Source organism: Ovis aries, chromosome 1 (genome assembly GCF_016772045.2).
Source record: "Ovis aries strain OAR_USU_Benz2616 breed Rambouillet chromosome 1, ARS-UI_Ramb_v3.0, whole genome shotgun sequence".
Classification (NCBI taxonomy): Eukaryota; Metazoa; Chordata; class Mammalia; order Artiodactyla; family Bovidae; genus Ovis; species Ovis aries.
In genome coordinates this window covers 153,231,345-153,253,634 of record NC_056054.1, presented here as the reverse complement: position 1 = coordinate 153,253,634, position 22,290 = coordinate 153,231,345, and positions in this window count along the sequence as shown.

Genomic DNA, 22,290 nt, shown 5'->3' with positions numbered 1-22,290 from the left:
ACTGGCATGAAATGGTACCTCATTATGGTTTTGATTTGCATTTCTCTGATAATGAGTGATGTTGAGCTTCTTTTCATGTGTTTGTTAGCCATTTGTATGTCTTCTTTGGAGAAATGTCTGTTTAGTTCTTTGGCCCATTTTTGATTGGGTCATTTATTTTTCTGGAATTGAGCTGCAGGAGTTGCTTATATATTTTTGAGATTAATTCTTTGTCAGTTGCTTCATTTGCTACTATTTTCTCCCATGGTGAAGGCTGTCTTTTCACCTTACTTATAGTTTCCTTTGTTGTGCAAAAGCTTTTAAGTTTAAATAAGTCCCATTTGTTTATATTTGCTTTTATTTCCATTACTCTGGGAGGTGTATCATAAAGGATCCTGCTGTGATTAATGTTGGAGAGTGTTTTGCCTATGTTTTCTTCTAGGAGTTTTATAGTTCCTGATCTTACATTTAAATCTTTAAGCCATTTTTTTTTTTTTTGGTATGGTTTTAGAAAGTGGTCTAGTTTCATTCTTTTACAAGTGGTTGACCAGTTTTCCCAGAACCACTTGTTAAAGAGATTGTCTTTTCTCCATTGTATATTCTTGCCTCCTTTGTTGATGATAACGTGTCCATAGGTGCATGGATTTATCGCTGGGCTTTCTATTTTGTTCCACTACTTTATATTTCTATCTTTGTGCCAGTACCATACTGTCTTGATGACTGTGGCTTTGTAGTAGAGCCCGAAGTCAGGCAGGTTGATTCCTCCAGTTCCATTTTACTTTTTCAAGATTGCTTTGGCTATTTGAGGCTTTTTGTGTTACCATACAAATTGTGAAATTATTTTTTCTAGTTCTGTGAAAAATACCATTGGTAGCTTGATAGGAGTTACATCGAATCTACAGATTGCTTTGGGTAGTATACTCATTTTCACTATATTGATTCTTCCAATCCATGACCATGGTATATTTCTCCATCTATTAGTGTCTTTGATTCTTTCACCACTGTTTTATAGTTTTCTATACATATGTCGTTTGTTTCTTTAGGTAGATATATTCCTAAGTATTTTATTATTTTCGTTGCAATGGTGAATGAAATTGTTTCCTTAATTTTTCTTTCTGTTTTCTCATTTTTAGTGTATTGGATTTCAAGGGATTTCTTTGTGTTAATTTTATATCTTGCAACTTTACTATACTCATTGATTAGCTCTAGTAATTTTCTGGTGGAGTCCTTAGGATTTTCTATAGAGGATCATATCATCTGCAAACAGTGAGAGTTTTACTTTTTCTTTTCCAATCTAGATTCCATTTATTTCTTTTTCTGCTCTGATTGCTCTGGCCCAAACTTCCAAAACTATGTTGAATAGGAGTGGTGAGAGTGGGCACCCTTGTCTTGTTCTTGACTTTAGGGGAAATGCTTTCAATTTTTCACCATTTAGGATAATCTTTGCTGTTGGTTTGTCATATATAGCTTTTATTATGTTGAGGTATGTTCCTTCTATTCCTGCTTTCTGAAAGGTTTTTTATCATAAATGGATGTTGAATTTTGTCAAAGGCTTTCTCTGCATCTATTGAGATAATCGTTTGGTTTTTATCTTTCTTTCTTTCTTTTTTTTTCTTTCTTTTTCTTTTCTTTCTTTCTTTTTTTTTTTTTTTTCAATTCGTTAATGTAGTGTATTACATTGATTGATTTGTACATATTGAAGAATCCTTGCATCCCTGGGATAAAGCCCACTTAGTCATGGTGTATGATCTTTTTTATATGTTGTTGGATTCTGTTTGCTAGAATTTTGTTAAGGATTTTTGCATCTATGTTCATCAGTGATATTGGCCTGTATTTTTCTTTTATAGTGGCAACTTTCTCTGGTTTTGGTATTAGGGTGATGGTGGCCTCATAGAATGAGAGTGGAAGTTTACCTTCCTCTGAAATTTTATGGAAGAGTTTGAGTAGGATGGGTGTTAGCTCTTTTCTAAATTTTTGGTAGAATTCAGTTGTGAAGCTGTCTGGACCTGGGCTTTTGTTTGCTGGAAGATTTCTGATTATAGTTTCAATTTCCGTGCTTGTGATGTGTCTGTTAAGATTTTCTATTTCTTCCTGGTTCAGTTTTGGAAAGTTATACTTTACTAAGAATTTTCCATTTCTTCTAAGTTTGTCCATTTTATTGGCATAGAATTGTTGATAGTGGTCTCTTATGATCCTTTGTATTTCTGTGTTGTTTGTTGCGATCTCTCCATTTTCATTTCTAATTTTTTTGATTTGATTCTTATCCCTTTGTTTCTTGATGGATGAAAGCTATTCCATGATGCAAAAATTTAAAAAAAGAAAAAAATGAGTTAAAAATATGAATATGGTAATAAATGCTACAATAGAGCCAAGCTTCCAAAATCATTTTGCATTTATTGTGATAAGGTAAACAGAATAAACACTAATGTTATAAAATACTACCTAATTAGGATTGAAATAGGAGAAAAAATCTTAACATTGTTAATGGCATACTATAACATAATTTATTTATTGCATTTACTATGAATTCCTTTTCTTAAATTTCAATTGAATATCACTAGTGAGGCTCCATTTTCTGGGTCCCTCTACATATGCTGGTTGCAAGAGACAATAAAAGGAAATGATGAATGGAATTGATTGTTAAACACAGATTCATTGGTTCTTATATTTCAGTTCCTTTTGTGTTCCCATAGACTACCACTAATGTATTCTTTTATCCTAACCAATACAAGCTTTATAAAATCAGAAGTTTATTTCAAATTTTCCTGGACATTTTACATATTTTGTGGTAAATTCACTTCAGCAGGTATGATCATTAGCCTATGGTGTTTGATAGTGGGGTGCATGTTCTCTGTAATTTAATGTGATTTGCATATGTGCCCTTGGAGCAGTAAAGCCATCTCAGTACTCAATGGGAAAAGTTGTGGCCCTTGGGATTCATCTTATTAGCATGTAAGGACAAAGCATCTAACAAAAGCATGTGTTACAAATAGTGTTCTCAGAGATGCATTAGAAATTCTTTTACATACATATATATATATATATATATATATATATGAACTTTTTTTGAAGAAAAATCAGCAGTTTGAAATGCTCCATGGCACCCCAAGAACTTAAAGAAAGATATACAAGGAGTAGATTAATGTTAACATATTTCCAACTCAAAGGATATTCTTTTCTACTTTAGAATCTTCTCACAAAAAGTATACTGGATTATATGAATGGACAACAGAATAACTATTATTGGTATATTTTCAACTCAAACCTACATTAAAAAAAGCCAGAAAACAATGCTTTCAATTGTTGTTTCATTTGTTTAATTATGGAATATCAAAAGTCATGAGGAAAAATTTCACAAAATTTACATTATAACAATTACGTAGTTGTTGTAGAGCAGTACGTGGATTGATTCCCTTTGTGAGAAATCCCAAAACTACCTAAGAGGTTTCTATGCCTTATCAGTCAGTTCAGTAGCTCGGTCATGTACTACTGTTTGTGACCCCAACTCCATGGACTGTAGCATGCCAGGCTTCCCTGTCCATCACCAACTCCTGGAGCTTGTGCAAACCCATGTCCATAGACTCAGTGATGCCATTCAACCATCTCATCCTCTATTGTCCCCTTCTCCTCCTGCCTTCAATCTTTCCCAGCATCAGGGTCTTTTCCAATGAGTCAGTTTTTTGCATCAGATGGCCAAAGAACTAGAGCTTCAGCTTTACCATCAGTCTTTCCAATGAACATTCAGGACTGATTTCCTTGAGGACTGACTGATTTGATCTCCGTGAAGTTCAAGGACTCTCAAGTCTTCTCCATCACCACAGTTCAAAAGCATCAGTTCTTTGAAGCTGAGCTTTCTTTATGGTCCAACTTTCACATTCATACATGACTACTGGAAAGACCATAGCTTTAAATAGACAGACCTTTGTTGGCAAAGTGATGTTTCTGCTTTTTAGTATGCTGTTCAGGTTGGCCATAGCTTTTCTTCCAAGGAGTAAGCATCTTAATTTCATGGCTGCAGTCACCATCTGCAGTGATTTTGGAGCCCAAGAAAAGAAAGTGTGTAACTGTTTCCACTGGTTCCCCATCTATTTGATATGAAGTGATGGGACTGGATGCCATGATCTTAGTTTTCTGAATGCTGAGTTTTAAGTCAACTTTAAGACTCTCCTCTTTCATTTTCATCAAGAGGCTACTCAGTTTCTCTTCACTTTCTTCCATAAGGGTGGTGTCATCTTCATATCTGAGGTTATTGATAATTCTCCCAGTAGTCTTGACTCCAGCTTGTGCTTCATCCAGCCTGGAATTTCACATGATGTACTCTGCATATAAGTTAAATGAGCTAATACTCTGAACACAATTTAAATAAGTTAAATAAATAGGTGCCTTACTAGGTAATCAAAATAAATCTGTAATGCCCAATAAATATAGTGAAATGAAACTTTAAAAAGTATGTAAAATTACTATGGTCACAGAACTCTTAACTTTCTGAAAGACAGAGGTACTTGATCATTACTCTAGTCAATTATCTTAACAGTAACTGTAACAGAAACAGTACAGTTACGTGCATTTCATATTTGCCTGAAGTATAATATTGAGAGTTGTCTATAAGTTTTTATCAGAGAGACTTCTTCTCTCCTGCAAAGAGTGTCTCTTCTGAATGCATTAAATGGCTTACTTTTTGTTCTTTGGACTTAAAATCATTAGCCTTTTTGTGTTCCAGAACCACATTTGTGAGAAACATTTTTGTTGGCAGATTTACACTTGTTATTATGGAGGAATATATTTGAAAACCTTATATTATTAATTTTATACTAGTGTTGGTCAAGTATTTATGCATTGTTGTTTTTCTAACAGTTTCACTAATGTAGAAGATGCTTAATCTACAGTGGAATTTAATCAATATGTCCCTTCATGTTAAGTCAGGGTAGAGTCTAGCTGTCAAGAACGAGAAATCTGCTGTATAACTCCCAATGGTCATTTAGGTCAGCTTGACCTATCATAAATCTTATCATCTGGGTCTCATGACTAATTAGAACGGATACTTGTCATACTGTACATGCCACTAGCACTTCTAATGGCTCTGTCTTCTTTAGGTCATAATCTTTGTTGTTAACATAAATAATAATATAATACTTTCAAAACCCTGATGATAACATTCTATGGCCATCTCTGAATGAGGAGGTAATGGGCTGAATTTTGTACCCTAAATTAATGCCTACCCAGAACTTCAGAATGCCATCTTATTTGGAAATAAGGTATTTGCAGATGTGCTTAAGATGAGGTTATCTTAGAGCAGAGTGAGCTCTGAATACAATGACTGCTGTTCTTAAAAGAAGAGTAGAACTCTAACTATTATAAAACTATCCATACCACATTCTACTTATCAGTAAATCTAGTGAAGAAGCAGAGGCATTAAAAAAAAAAAGTCAGTGAAGAGCATGGGTGCTACACAGATTAATAAAATATTTCAATGAAACTATCATGGGCAACCACCCACTTCACAAGAGGTGAGACCTGTGGACAACAACAAAAATTGACAAACTATTATTTTTGAAGTTCCTTTTTAATGGATGATGTTAGAACATGTAATACTAACTTCTGAACTTTTGACTCATAGATTCTTTGTTCTAAGCTTATATATCTAACCAGATCAGTGTTCTCACTGACAAATTCTTGTTTGGAATATTAGTACATTTAGTTGGTTAGTGTTAGTTGCTCAGTTGTGTCTGACTCCTTGTGATCCCATGGACTGTAGCCCATCAGGCTCCTCTGTCTGTGGAATTCAGCAAGAATACTGAAGTGGGTTGTCATTTCCTTAATACATTTAACAAATGAAATTTCATTCTGAGAAGTCCAAAAACATTTTAAGTAACCTATTGATCTTCTCATCGATTGTTACTATGGTTCTAATCTTTAGTATAACAGGAAAAAAATTATTCTTCTAATTTCTGTTTTTGAGAATGCTTCTAACCTTCCAAAAATGTTTATGATAATTAAAATTACAGAGAATCAAGAGTTAGACAACCTTAATTTCTAGATAATACTGGCTCTCGAACCTCTATGATTCTAAATTACCTATGTCAATAATAATAATAGTCTTGCTTTTATTTTGCTCAAAGATCCAAATATGATTTTCTTTCCCTTTTATGTTTGCTTTACCAAATATGTTTACTTTTCCCTTTTAACTAAAGTTTAATCAGCAGTTCAGACATGGTGCTCAGTAATGTTATAAAACCTTTTATGTTTGACCACTTTTCACTTTTGGAGCTAGTGGTATTTCATCACTCATGCTCAGAGAAAAGGAAAAGTCTTTTGAGTAAGGAAAATGATGAACTATTACCAACAAACACAATGGTGTACAGCTTTTATTTCTACCATCAGAGATACCTACAACTTCCTGCTAAATGGCTTTGTGTTCAATACACATTTGCTGGGGTGAACTGTGCTATAATTAGAGCTATCACTAAATCATTATCACATTAGACCACTTTCTAAGGCCCTGTCCAAACCCTGAAGGGCAATTCCAGCTCTCCTCTCCTGATGAAGAGCCACCATAATTCCCTGCAAGTTGGTGCTGTTCAACTCCTACTTGAAAACGCTTTGAAAAGCACTCTTTGATAGAAGGAAAATTGGATACTTGAATGTAGAGATGATTCCTGATCAGTAAAGAAAAAAAAAATAAAAAACTTTAAAGAAACTTGAAGCAGCTTGGGGCAGTCTCTCATTACTCAGGAGGGCAGGTGTTGAGGAGATAGGGAAAAGGAGAGGTTGATTTTAAGTAATTTGGGAAAGAAAGTATAAGATTAGATGTTTGGAGTGTTTTAGAGTGGAGAAAGCTCAGTACCTGATAATTGAAAAGCTAAAAAAATAATTTTTTAAAAGAATTATCTACTAGGGCAGGGTTTTGTCTCCACAGAAATAAAAGCAAACTATAATACTAGGTGGCCTGGTTTTACTTTCTCAGCACCTCCCTCATTTACTACAATTTTAGAATGTAGTTCTCCCTTTTCATTTCATTCTCTAATCTGGCCTTCCCTACTTATACCTGTATCTTCAAAACTATCTATCTATCTATCTATCTATCTATCTATCTATCTATCTATCTATCTATATCCTCAAATTCCTATCTTAATCTCCTATCTTAAAACTGACTCTTTTCAAAGAGCCATAAATCAGAATGCTGTTGCCCAAATAACTAAAGTATAGGGCTCAGAGTTTTATTAAAGTGATATGAAGTGTTTAAGCTGGCATAATGCTGTGTAAATAAAATTGTATGGGAATGGGAATGAGAAAAAAAATTATTGAAATCCAGTATCACAATCTAATACCACCTGTGATTCTTAGTTTTCTTACTTGTAAATTAAAGATATTAATTATAGCCCTTCTGCTTCAAAGAAGCGCTATAAGAGTACATTTGTCAAAGTAAGAGGAGCCTTTTAAAGTTCAAAAATTAATGTACAAAGATGAGATGCTGTCCTAGTGAGAAGGACAGTGAAATTATGTCTAATAAGACAATTTTTAAAAAAGATATAAAATATAGAGATACTGATTTAACATAGAATATGTTTTATGTATTTTTATTTAGTTAAACATTTTTGGCTTGTTTTCACCTTTGCAGTACAAAGCTCACCTATGTGTTAAGTCCTGCTGACATTTTCAGTATTTCTCACTAGGAAACCGCAGCATCCTTGCTGAATATTCGCTATCCTCCCTGTACAGATGTTGACTCATCTGGAGTGAATGCACTCTAAGAAGGAGAACTGGGATTTTAATTTACTAGGCAGGGAGGCAAATTATGTAATTAGCTGATAAGCAGTTAAGCAGAAAAGTAACAGAAGTAATCTTATAGGGAACATGTTGGAATCACATAAGATTTATAAATATTTCTGTGACATAATTTCTGAAATTGATAAATGTATGCCATGCATAGAGTCACTGAATTATATGAAGAATGAAAAACACTAGAAACTGAAGTTTTCCATTGTTCATCTTTATTTTTTAGAATCTACTTTTTTTTTTCTTTTAACTAAACAACTTATCTTCTTTGTGTAAGGGCATTTTTCTTGGGGAAAAAACTGAAAACATCTTTCATCAAACAATTAATATGTAAAATTACAAGACTTCTTCATAGGTCAGAATTTACAGAGAGAGGGGAGATTATTTCATGAGAGTTGTATAATAAGTTGTTCATAAGCTAGGGAGAAATCATCTCTTAAAGAATGTGGTCCCAATACTAGTTATAGATAACACAGTCCATGTGTAGAAAAGCAGTTGGTAAACCCTAGTGGTCTGAATCATTATATTTAGTATTTTCATGGGTCAGAAGTTTTCATGTTAATATCCAGGAATATGTAGAACATTATTGTGCTGATAAGATTGCATACAGTCCAAATTCATGCTTCACTGTCTTTTAAAAAATTAATGTGCTTACTTTTAGAAATGTTCTTCATTTTAATACTCTGACTATAATTGAATTAGTTTTGATTTTACTTGAAGAATCTACCATAGGTACTCATGGTTTCTTTTAAATGAACCTTGGTGTTGTTGACTTTTAATATCATTGGCTCGAAATGCTCCATCATTAATGACTATATGCAGTATGATGGAGAGTAGTTAGACATTTAACAGGGGAACTTGCTTTAAATACAAACTCAAATCATTGGTTCCTGGAGAATCACTGAAGGCTCTACAAAGATTTTGAAGGAGAGTCCTGTTGTCATTCTGATGTTATTTTTATTTAGCCCTACCTTACTCCCAGAGATCAGAAAATGATGAGAAATGCAATTGCTTTGGAGCTCAGTGTCACAGAATTCTGACCCTGAGAGCCAAGGGCTCAAATTCTAACAGATGTGTGTGTTTCTATGTGTTTTATTAGTGTTGTTTAGGACAACGGATATTTTCTAAATGGATGACAATAAGTTAGTGGAGGGAACTCATGATGGCTATTAATTTTGATTTTATACAGCAGATGTTTGCTCAGTGCCAAATAAACCTGTTCAATTTACCCCATGTCTTAATGTACCCTATCTATTATTTACACGTGAGCACATACACCACTGAGAAAAGGAATAGCAAGGGCATGGCAGGGGTGTATCAAGACATCTGGTGAGGTGATTGCTTACAAAATCAAAATTCTTGGCTGCAACTCAAGGTTGAAAATAATTTATAAATAAGACCTTCTCTGTATTTTTCTCTGTCTTCATTGTCTTGCACTTAAGATTTTATAGTATATGGTCTCTGGTTATCAATGATGTTATAATATATTTTTGACAAAATACATTAGGAAAATGTGGGACAATAAAATTAATATTTATTTTATTTTCCTTAATAGTCTCATCATAAGTACTAGGCATAATTCACCACTTTGTAGCATTTATTCTTCATAATTTTAGTAACACATTCAATTTTCCCCTCTTTAGTATAAATTGATTGGTAGGTTCTCTTCTACTTAAATGGTAATTATAATATGAATGTAACCTAGTTCAAATGAGCAGTAGAATCTAGAGTTTACATATCAGAAATTGCAAATGAATAGGTGAAAATCATAGAAAGATGATTTTTTTAATGAGAAAATTGAGGGAATTACAAAGGAAGGGTAATAAAAAAGTAGTATGCTGACCTTAATTATTGGTAATGTTTTTCTACCAGTTGTTAACTATGTCTTCCACCTGGTATAGCTAATTCAAAGCCCCTTCAACTCTAAACCAAAATATATATATTTTTCATCCTAGTCAAAACAAAAGCAGAACAGAGAAAAAGCATATTAATGTTGTTTCTCTTATAATTAAATTGTAATAGCATTTATGCAGACTAATATGTACAGAATCTTATGCTAAGTGCTAAGATGAATACAAAGATGGTATCCTTATCACTTGGAGGGTACAATGCAAACATATGAAAACTCAAGTATGCTGCAAAAGGGAACTTATCTTTACCAAAAAAGGAACTGCTCCTTTGATAACAGGAAACAGATTTTTTATAAAATGTTTTATAACATTAAAAAAAGGGGGACCAAACAGAAATTGAATATCAAGCACTGCTTGGGACAGTCAGTCTGGGCTTGTATTACAGGTCTTGGCTATTCAGAAAATGGTAAATTGGATCAAGTAAAGACAGAATAGAGATTATGAAAGAAATCCACAAGGACCTCTAGGCTACCTAGGTAGAAGATTTGTCCCAGAAATTCTATTATTATCATAGAACTTTCCTATAATTCAGGCTTCCTTTTAGAATACCACTGCTTTGAATAATGAATTATACTGATAGCAAAATTTAGGGGAAACTGTACAGTTTTCTGGAGAAGGTGATGGCATGCTACTCCAGTACTCTTGCCTGGAAAATCCCGTGGATAGAGGAGCTTGGTGGCCGCAGTCCATGGGGTCGCTAAGAGTCGGACAGGACTGAGCGACTTCACTTTCCGTTTTCACTTTCATGCATTGGAGAAGGAAATGGCAACCCACTCCAGTGTTCTTGCCTGGAGAATCCCAGGGACGGGGAACTTGGTGGGTCACCAAGCTGTCTATGGGGTCGCACAAAGTCGGACACGACTGGAGTCACTTAGCAGCAGCAGCAGCAGTACAGTTTTCATTAAGTCGTATTCTCCAGACACTTATTTTTCTCAAAACGTATTATGTCCTACACAAGATTTTACAGACTTATTTCCTACATGTCAACTCTCTATTATGAAAGCATATACCCACATCTTTAATTTGGAACTTGACTATGCTCTGTTTCTAGGAGAGTTAAGACTGTATTTTATTTTTCAGTTTGTTTTGAATCAACCAGAAACATTTAATTCAATCAGAAGATGTGACTGAGAAGAGTTTTATTATCTGATCCAGAATGGGAATGCAATGTCATATGTCTCAATTAAGTCTAGCCTTTCTAACAGCAAAAGGACTATTTAATATATGGCATTTTGAATATTGTAAGTTGTAAAATTATACTAAGTTTATAGGGGATTGTAATTATTTATTTCATTGAAAATTCATCATGCAGACACTTTTGAGCTTTTATCACTAATATAATAAAGGCCAGTCTTGATTGTGAAATGCAGATTTATAAAACATGTTTCAACATCATATTGGTTATAAAAAGTCTTATTATTTTATTATTATTATTTTTAAATTTCACACAGATGCCTAACAGCAGCTGTGATTCTAGCCGAATTGAATCAGTTTAGCACTGCTGAGGCATTTCATGTTCTGTGCTGTGACTTTTTATCTCCCAAAATGGAAAGAGCTTCAGTGCATATTTAGTCTGGCAGGAGTGACTACCGAAAGGCTCCACTGGTAAAATTGATAGAGACCTGTTTTGTCCATGGCGTCTCTACCGAAATTCAGAGTATGAACAGGAAGTACCAATGTACTATGTATCTTTCCTTATAAAGCAACTGTTCTATTACTATTCAAAGTGATTTTGATAATTCTATCTTACTTTTCACCATTGTAGCAATTCACATTGTTTTGCTGTTTGCTTACTTTAAAAGACTGCATCCAAGTACTGCACTTCAGACTCTTTTATTGACCACGATGGCTACTCCATTTCTTCTGAGGGATTCTTGCCCACAGTAGTAGATATAAGGGTCATCTGAGTTAAATTTACCCATTCCAGTCCATTTTAGTTTGCTGAATCCTATAATGTCGACATTCACTCTTGCCATTTCTTCTTTGACCACTTCCAATTTGCCTTGATTCATGGACCTGATATTCCAGATACCTATGCAATACTGCTCTTTACAGCATCAGACCTTGTTTCTATCGCCAGTCACTTCCACACAGAATGATCTCTGTTTGTCTCCAAGGCAAACCATTCAATATCACTGTAATCTGATTCTATACCCCAACCAGTAATGCTGAAGAAGCTGAAGTTGAATGGTTCTATGAAGACCTGCAAAACCTTTTAGAACTAACACCCAAAAAAGATGTCCTTTTCATTATAGGGGACTGGAATGCAAAAGTAAGAAGTCAAGAAACACCTGGAGCAACAGGCACATTTGGTCTTGGAATGCAGAATGAAATAGGGCACAGACTAATAGAATTTTGCCAAGAGAATGCACTGGTCATAGCAAACACCCTCTTCCAACAACACAAGAGAAGACTCTACACATGGACATCACCAGATGGTCAACACTGAAATCAGATTGATTATACTCTTTGCAGCCAAAGATGGAGAAGCTCTATACAGTCAACAAAAACAAGAAAAGGAGCTGACTGTGGCTCAGATCATGAACTCCTTATTACCAAATTCAGAGTCAAATTGAAGAAAGTAGGGAAAACCACTAGACCATTCAGCTATGACCTAAATCAAATCCCTTATGATTATATAGTGGAAGTGAGAAATAGATTTAAGGGCCTAGATCTGATAGATAGAGTGACTGATGAACTATCAACTGAGATTCATGACATTGTACAGGAGACAAGGATCAAGACCATCCCCATGGAAAAGAAATGCAAAAAAGTGAAATGGCTGCCTGAGGAGGCCTTACAAATAGCTGCGAAAAGAAGAGAAGTGAAAAGCAAAGGAGAAAAGAAAAGATAAATAATCTGAATGCAGAGTTCCAAAGAATAGCAAGAAGAGATAAGAAAGCCCTTTAGCAATCAATGCAAAGAAATAGAGGAAAAGAACAGAATGGGGAAGACTAGAGATCTCTTCAAGAAAATTAGAGATACCAAGGGAATGCTTCATGCAAAGATGGGATCAATAAAGGACAGAAATGGTCTGGACCTAACAGAAGCAGAAGATATTAAGAAGAGATGGAAAGAATACAGAGAAGAACTGTACCAAAATGATATTCATGACCCAGAGAGTCATGATGGTGTGATCACTCATCTAGAGCCAGACATCCTGGAATGTGAAGTCAAGTGGGCCTTAGAAAGCATCACTATGAACAAAGCTAGTGGAGGTGATGGAATTCCAGTTGAGCTATTTCAAATCCTGAAAGATGATGCTGTGAAAGTGATGCATTCAAAATGCCAGCAAATTTGGAAAACTCAGCAGTGGCCACAGGACTGGAAAAGGTCAGTGTTCATTCCAATCCCAAAGAAAGGCCACACCAAAAAGAATGCTCAAACTACCGCACAATTGAACTCATCTCACATGCTAGTAAAGTAATGCTCAAAATTCTCCAAGCCAGGCTTCAGCAATACGTGAACAGTGAACTTCCTGATGTTCAAGCTGGTTTTAGAAAAGGCAGAGGAACCAGAGATCAAATTGTCAACATCCGCTGGATCATCAAAAAAGCAAGAGAGTTCCAGAAAAACTTCTATTTCTGCTTTATTGACTATACCAAAGCCTTTGACTGTGTGGATCACAATAAACTGTGGAAAATTCTGAAAGAGATGGGAAAACCAGACCACCTTACCTGCCTCATGAGAAATCGGTATGCAGGTCAGGAAGCAACAGTTAGAACTGGACATGGAACAACAGATTGGTTCCAAATAGGAAAAGGAGTACATCAAGGCTGTATACTGTCACCCTGCTTATTTAACTTATATGCAGAGTACATCATGAGAAATGCTGGACTTGAAGAAATACAAGCTGGAATCAGATTGCCGGGAGAAATATCAATAACCCCAGGTATGTAGATGACATCACCCTTATGGCAGAAAGTGAAGAGGAACAAAAAGCTTCTTGATGAAAGTGAAAGAGGAGAGTGAAAAAGTTGGGTTAAAGCTTAACATTCAGAAAACGAAGATCATGGCATCTGGTCCCATCACTTCATGGGAAATAGATGGGGAAACAATGGAAACAGTGTCAGACTTTATTTTTTTTTGGGGGGGGGGGCTCCAAAATCACTGCAGATGGTGACTGCAGCCATGAAATTAAAAGACGCTCACTCCTTGGAAGAAAAGTTATGACCAACCTAGATAGCATATTCAAAAGCAGAGACATTATTTTGCCAACTAAGGTCCATCTAGTCAAGGCTATGGTTTTTCCCGCAGTCAGGTAGTGATGTGAGAGTTGGACTCTGAAGGCTGAGCACTGAATAATTGATGCTTTTGAACTGTGGTGTTAGAAAAGACTCTTGAGAGTCCCTTGGACTGCAAGGAGATACAACCAGTCCATTCTGAAGGAGATCAACCCTGGGATTTCTTTGGAAGGAATGATGCTAAAGCTGAAGCTCCAGTACTTTGGCCATCCATGCGAAGAGTTGACTCATTGGAAAAGACTCTGATGCTGGGAGGGATTGGGGGCAGGAGGAGAAGGGGATGACCGAGGATGAGATGGCTGGATGGCATCATGGCCTCGATGGACATGAGTCTGAGTGAACCCCAGGAGATGGTGATGGACAGGGAGGCCTGGCATGCTGTGATTCATGGGGTCGCAAAGAGTCAGATATGACTGAGTGACTGAACAGAACTGATCTACTTAAAAAGAAAACTTTAGATTTAATATTATGAAATATTTAAATGCTTTTATTGAAAACTGCTTTTATTGATGACTTTTGGTTTCTAGTTCCACATGTAAGTAGACGGAAAGTTTACTCCACCCTAACACAACAGTAAAAAACTGAACAGACTGAAAAATCTACCACTCTACTAGGATCTGTATAGAGTTGAGGACACAAGGCAAACCATGGCCCTCAACATTTGAGAGAAACTCAGCAAAGATAGGGATTTGCGGCTTATCAAAATGGAGTCTCACTAGCTGAAACATCCATGGAAACAAGTGCCAGAAATGGTAGAAACATCTGAGCTGTAACTGATGAATAAATGGTGGCTTAGGGTGACAATTCTGAAATTTAAAACTCCAAGGGAAACCAGTCATAGGCTGCCCCATAGTGTTGTAAGCTCTTCCCAGCTTAGCCAAGTACAGAGGAAAATGGCCTGATGCTTCTAGCAGGGATGAAGGGTCATTTTTAAATATTCCAGGGTACTCTTCTTAAATAAGGCTTACCTTCAGGGGAAACTAGCCAGCCAGAACCTGGGATTCTCTTTTATTGTAGTGACTTTATCTGTATTTGATTGGAAGGTAATGCTAGCCTTATATAATTAGTTTTGGGGGGTTTTCCTTCCTCTTCAATTTCTTTGGAAGAGTTTGAGAAGGATTGTCATTAATTCCTCTCTAATTGTTTAGTACAATTCATCTGTGAGGCCCTTATGTCCTGACTGTTTTTTATTGGGAGCTTTTGATTATTGTTTAAATCATCTTAGTCATGATTGGTATGTTCTAGTTGTTTTTATTTTCTTCACGATTCAGTTTGTTAGGTTGTATGTTCAAAGTAAACTGTGGAAAATTCTGAAAGAGATGGGAATACCAGACCACCTGACCTGCCTCTTGAGAAACCTATATGCAGGTGAGGAAGCAACAGTTAGAACTGGACATGGAACAACAGACTGGTCCCAAATAGGAAAAAGAGTACATCAAGGCTGTATATTGTCACCCTGCTTATTTAACTTATATGCAGAGTACATCATGAGAAATGCTGGGCTGGAGGAAGCACAAGGTGGAATCAAGATTGCTGGGAGAAATATCAGTAACCTCAGTTCTGCAGATTACACCACCCTTATGGCAGAAAGTGAAGTGAAGTGAAGTCACTCAGTCATGTCCAACTCTTTGTGACCCCATGAACTGTAGCCTACCAGGCTCCTCCATCCATGGGATTTTCCAGGCAATAGTACTGGATAGGGTTGCCATTTCCTTCTCCAGGGGATCTTCTACACCCAGGGACTGAACCCGGGTCTTCCGCATTGTAGACAGATGCTTTACTATCTGAGCCACCAGGGAAGTCTGAAAGCCTCTTGATGACAGTGAAAGAGAAGAGTGAAAAAGTTGGCTTAAAGCTCAACATTCAGAAAATGAAGATCATGGCATCTGGTCCCATCACTTCATGGGAAATAGATGGGGAAACAGTGGAAACAGTGTCAGACTTTATTTTGGGGGGCTCCAAAATCACTGCAGATGGTGACTGCAGCCATGAAATTAAAAGATGCTTACTCCTGGGAAGGAAAATTATGACCAACCTAGATAACATATTAAAAAGCAGAGATATTACTTTGCCAACAAAGGTCCGTGTAGTCAAGGCTATAGTTTTTCCTGTGGTCATGTATGGATGTGAGAGTTGGACTGTGAAGAAAGCTGAGTGCTGTAGAATTGATGCTTTTGAATTGTGGTGTTGGAGGAGACTTTTTAGAGTGCCTTGGACTGCAAGGAGGTCCAACCAGTCCATTCTAAAGGAGATCAGTACTGGGTGTTCATTGGAAAAGACTCTGATGCTGGAGGGGATTGAAGGAAAGAGGAGAAAGGGACGACAGAGGATGAGGTGGCTGGATGGTATCACCGACTTGATGGACATGAGTTTGAGTGAACTCCAGGAGTTGGTGATGGACAGGGAGGCCTGGCATGCTGCGATTCATGGGGTCGCAAAGAGTCGGACACAACTGAGCAACTGAACTGAACTGATGTTGAAAGTAAATTTTCCAATTCTTCCAGAAACTCCAATTTGTTGGTGTACGATTCTTGATAGTAGTCTCTATGATCTTTTGGATTTCTGTGATATCAATTACCATGGTTTCTCTTTCCTTTATAAATGACTTATCTTAGTTTCTTCTTTTTCTCTTGGTTAATATAAATATTAATATTTCTTGATTTTGCTTATCTTTTCAAAAAAACAATTGTTTTGTTGATCTTTTCTAGAGCCTCTCTAGTCTCTAATTTATTTATGTTCTAATTTTAGAGATTTTCATTCTTCTCTTAATTTTAGGTTTAACATTCTTTTTTTCTAGTTTAGTTTACTTTTTTAGGTGAAAAATAGTCATTTAAGGTCTTTTTCTTTTTTTCTTAATGTGGGCAGTTATCACTGTGACATTGCCTCTCAGAAATGCATTTGCTGCATCTCATAAATTTTGCTTTGCAGTGTTTCCAATTTCATTTGTCTGAAGGTGTATACTTAAAAAAATTTTTTTTGATCTGTGAATTGTTTAAAATTATGTTGTATAATTTTCACATATGTGTGATTATTCAATGTTTCCTCCTCTTAGTGATTTCTAATTTCATATCATTGCTGTCAGAAAAACAGCTTGGTATAATTACAGCCTTCTCAAATTTTAAGAGTTGTATTTAGGCTCAACATAGATTTATCCTAGAGAATATTCTGTGTGCACTTTGGAAGAGTGTGTGCTCTGCTGCTGTTGAATAGAATGTTCTGTATGTGTCAGTTTAGACCATTGGACTACAGTGTTATTCAAGTCCAAATTCTATCATTTTCTGAAAGTGGAGTATTGAAGTCTTCTATTTTTATGGTATTGCTGTCTTTTTCTCCTGTTAGTTCTGTTCATGTTTCTTTACCGTATTTAGGTGTTCTGATGGTGAGTGCATATATATTGACTAGATAACTTAATCCAGTTATATTTTAAATATATTGATAAGTAAAGACACACCATTGCTATTTTTAAAATTATTTTTAATTAATCATTTTATAATATATTTATTATTTTCTTCATCTGTTTTCTTTTTCTCTGTTTTTATTTTATAGTGGTATACTTCTTTTTTTTTTCTCTTTATGTTTCTAGTAAAGAAACTTCTTTACTAAGGGTTTCTTCTTTGTGGTTATCAATTGCATAAAACATCTTAAAGTTATAACAATCAATTTTATACTAATGGCAGCCTAATTTCAATCTCATACAAAAGATCTTCATTTTTACTTGTCCTTCCCACATTTTGTGCTATTGATGTCACACTTCACATTTTTTATATTGAATATTCATTAATAATTATTGAAGCTTTAGTTATTTTTAATTTTTGTCTTTTAACTCTTATAGTAGAGGTAAAATGGTTTATATGCCACCATTAGAGTATTAGAATATTCTGAATTTGATTATATATTTACCTTTATGAGAAAGTTTTATAATAATACTCTCTTTTTATTTTCATGCTATTACTCAGCATTCTTTCATTTTATCTTGAAGCATTACCTTTACAATTTCTTATAAGGCAAGTCAAGTTTACTAGAGAAATAGAAATCGTAAAAAGAACCAAACAGAAATCTTGGAGCTAAAGCATGTAACTACAGAACCAAAAAATGCAACATAGATGTTCAAAATCAGACTTGACCCCTTGAGGTGGGTGGTGTAAATCAGTGAACCAAATGCAGGTCATTTGAAATTAGCCATTTAACTCCCTCAGCCTCATTTTTCTGGAAATATCTTTATCTCTCCTTTATTTTAGAAATACAGCTTTGTTGGATGTAGTATTCTTATTTGATAGGGTTTTTATCTATTTATTTATTTGTTTATTTTAGTAATTTGAATATATCATCCCATTATCTCCTGAACTGCAAGGTTTCTGCTTGGAAATTTGCTAATAAACATATGGAGTTCCCCTTATATATGATGTCTCTTTCCTCTAAATGCTTTTAAAATTCTATTTTTGTCTTTGAATTTTGACACTTCGATTATAATATATCTCAAGGTAATATTTGAGTTAATCTTGCTTTTGGTCTTTTGAACTTCTTGTGGCTAAATGTCCATATCCTTCCTAAAATTTGGAAAGTTTACAGATGTTTCTTTATTTAAGTTTTCTTCCCCTTTGTCTCTCTTTCTCCTTCTGAGATTTCCATACTATGATTTTAGTTCACTTGGTAATTTCCTGTGTTTTATATGCTTTCTTCACTCGCATTCTTGTTTACTTTTTTTTCCCCCCCTAAATGGCTAATTTCAAATGACCTGCATTTGGTTCACTGATTTACAACAGCCACCTCAAGGGGTAAAGTCGGATTTTGAACTTCTTTTTTTTTTTTTTTTTAGTTTTTTATTTTTTAAATTTTAAAATCTTTAATTCTTACATGCATTCCCAAACATGAACCCCCCTCCTTCCTCCCTCCCCATAACATCTTTCTGGAACTTCTATGTTGCATTTTTTGGTTCTGTTGTTACACACTTTAGCACCAAGATTTCTGTTTGGTTCTTTTTACGATTTCTATTCTCTACTAAACTTCTTATTTTCTTCATGCATTGTTTTCCTGGGTTTTTTTAGGGGTCTCTCTGTTCATTTGCATCTCACTGTTTCTTTAAGATGATTATTTTTAACTTTTTGTCAGACAATATGTAGATTTCCATTTCTTTGGAGTTGGTTACTAGAGTTTATCTCCTTTGGTGATGTCATGTTTGCCTGATTCTTCGTGTTCTGTGCAGCCTTCTGTTCATGTTTATGCATTTGAGGGAGCAAAGACCTCATCTGACTTTACAGACTGATTTTAGTGAGTAATAGTCTTCTTTTATCAGGCCCCTGTGTTGATAATATTGTCTCTGGGATCATAGTTCAGCAGCCTGGAGCTGGATTACATAGTTGCTGCTGGTTCCACAGTAGGGTTTACAGTTGGGAGCCTGTTACCAGAGGCACAGGTGGCCATGAAGACTTTTTGGTCTTTGAGTGGACAGGACTATTTCCAGGACGTTGGTCACTGGGGCTGGTGATGAAACAAAAGTCTGCTTCATGAATTACAGTGGGCCTATTACCAGGTGTTCAGATGGGTGTGCCTACTTTCTGGTCTCTGGGAGAGCTTCTAACAGGTCATTCGGCTGATCTCTCGGTGGACACAATTAGGGTTACACTATGGCTGACAGGGACTGGAATGAAGTAGCAAGCCCACTTCAGGGACCACAGTCTAGACAAAAATTTGCAGACTGAAAGCACAGATAGCCTCCTCACAGGCTCTTGGGTGGGTAGGACTGCCTTGAGCACAGCTGAGTAGAACTTAAGCTGGGTCACAGAAATGCTTTAGGATCCTCACCTGAACCAAAGTTGTTAGGTATGCATTCCTCTGGGTCTCTGGGAAAGCAGAACCTTTCCTGGACAATGACCTTGAGAGGCTGCAGCTAGACTAGTGTCACTTCGTGAATTTACAGTTGAACTGAGTTTGCCAAGCCAAGCTCTGAGTCATGGACAGGTGTATCTCCCAGTAGGTTCCTGGAAGGGCTGGACTATTGTCTCATCATGGATATGAGAGAATGGAGCCAGTTTACAGGGCTGCTCTAAGACCCACAGTTATATCAAGGTCATATGGCCTGGCTTAGGGGTATGAATGCGTATGTCTTTTACCAGGCTCCTGAGTGGGCAAGAGTGTTTTCAGTCTATGACTGAGCAGGGCCAAAGGTGAGATAGAGGTCAGTATCAAGATCCATAATCAGACTGAATTCAAAAGACCTACCTCAAAGCATGATTGGCATGTCTTCTTGCAGAGCCTTATGTGGGCAGGAGGGTTCTGGAACTTGGCTGAGAGGCCCTGGAGCCCCAGCACAGGGATGTTTCTGGACCTTCAGTAAGATCAAGGTTATAAGGACCAGATGTTCAGGACTGCCTCCTATACCTAAATGAACAGAACCACCAGCTAAGAGGAGCTGAAACTGAGTATGGGCTGCCTCAGAGTCCACAACCAAGACTGTGTAGACAGGTCTGTTACAGGTGGGTGTGACAACTGCCATGTCCCTTGATAGATTGTGCTGGTAGCTAGAGTAATATCAAATGAGGCTGTAGTAGAGTCCACAGGGGGATTAGAGTGTTTCCTATCTAGTCAGGACAGCAGTGGTCAAATCCGCACCTTGGTATGGGCTTGGCTTTACAAAATATCCCCCTTATGTTGTGCTCCACCAAGGTCATAATATCCTACCTGTTTTTCAAAGCTCCCACAAGTGTACTTTTGTCCATGGATGGCTGTCGAATTATTGATGCTGAGGAGGGATATAAGCAGTTAACTACCTATTCCACTATCTTGCCAACCTATGTGATATTTTAAATTCATAGAGACTCATTTTATTGTCCACAATATGATCTATCTCTGCAATTGGTTTGTGTAAATTTAAAAACAAGTTTGCTATTTTTGCATAAAGTCTCTCATGATTCTTAATAAGGTATAGGTGGTTGATAGTTTATTCAAATCTTTGTTGTGCTTATGGATTTTCTGTTTAATTTTTCTCTCTATTATTGACAGAGGGATTTTAAAATCTTTAACTATAATTGTGGATTTACCTATTCTCCTTGAAGTTCTATTAGTTTTTATTTCATGTAGTTTAAAATTTTATTAGTTGTATCTTTTATTATCCTCTTGGGGAATGTATCACTTTATCATTACTAAGTGACCTTCTATATCCTTGGTAATATTTTTGATCTGAAATTTACTCAGTTTGACATTAATATAGCCACCCATTTATTTTTGTCTGTATTATCATGGTATATGCTTTCCATCCTACTTTCTGCTTTTGTAGTTAAAGTGTTTGCTACCAGTTCAGTTCAGTCGCTCAGTTGTGTCCAACTCTTTGAGACCCCATGAACCACAGTACGCCGGGTCTCCCTGTCCATCACCAACTCCCAGCCCATCCAAACCCATGTCCATTGAGTCAGTGATGCCATCCAACCATTTCATCCTCTGTCGTCCCCATCTCCTCCTGCCGACAATCTTCCCAGCATCGGAGTCTTTTCCAATGAGTCAGCTCTTCGCATTAGGTGACCGAAGTATTGGAGTTTCAGCTTCAACATCAGTCCTTCCAATGAACATCCAGGACTGATCTCCTTTAGGATACACTGGTTGGATCTCCTCACAGTCCAAGGGACTCTCAAGAGTCTTCTCCAACATCACAATTCAAAAGCATCAATTCTTCGGTGCTCAGCTTTCTTTATAGTCCAACTCTCACATCCATACATGACCACTAGAAAAACCATAGCCTTGACTAGATGGACCTTTGTTGGAAAAGCAATGTCTCTGCTTTTTAATATGCTATCTAGGTTGATCATAACTTTCCTTCCAAGGAATAAATGTCTTTTAATTTCATGGCTGCAATCACCATCTGCAGTGATTTTGGAGCCCAGAAAAATAAAGTCAGCCACTGTTTCCACTGTTTCCCCATCTATCTACCATGAAGTGATGGGACTGGTTGCTAGGCAGCATATAGTTGAGTCTTGCTTACTTAATCCATTTTGACAAATACTTCCTTTTAATTCTAAATTTTATTTATATTAATTAAATTTGATTAAGTTAGGTTAAATATATCACCTTATTCTCTTTTTTTTTTCAATTCCTATTGGTATTTGTTTTCAGTTCCTCTTTTCCTTAATAATTTTGGATTAATTGTTCTTTTAATATTTATATTTTCTCTTTTGCCCACTTGTTAGTCATAAGCTTTGTTTTGTTAGTTGAGTAGTCATGATAAAGTTTTAGTATATATCTCATTATTTTATTTTATTTTATTTTTTTATATGTTTTATTTTTTTTAAATATTTTATTTTATTTATTTTTTTATTTTTTTAAATTTTAAAATCTTTAATTCTTACATGCATTCCCAAACATGAACCCCCCTCCCACCTCCCTCCCCATAA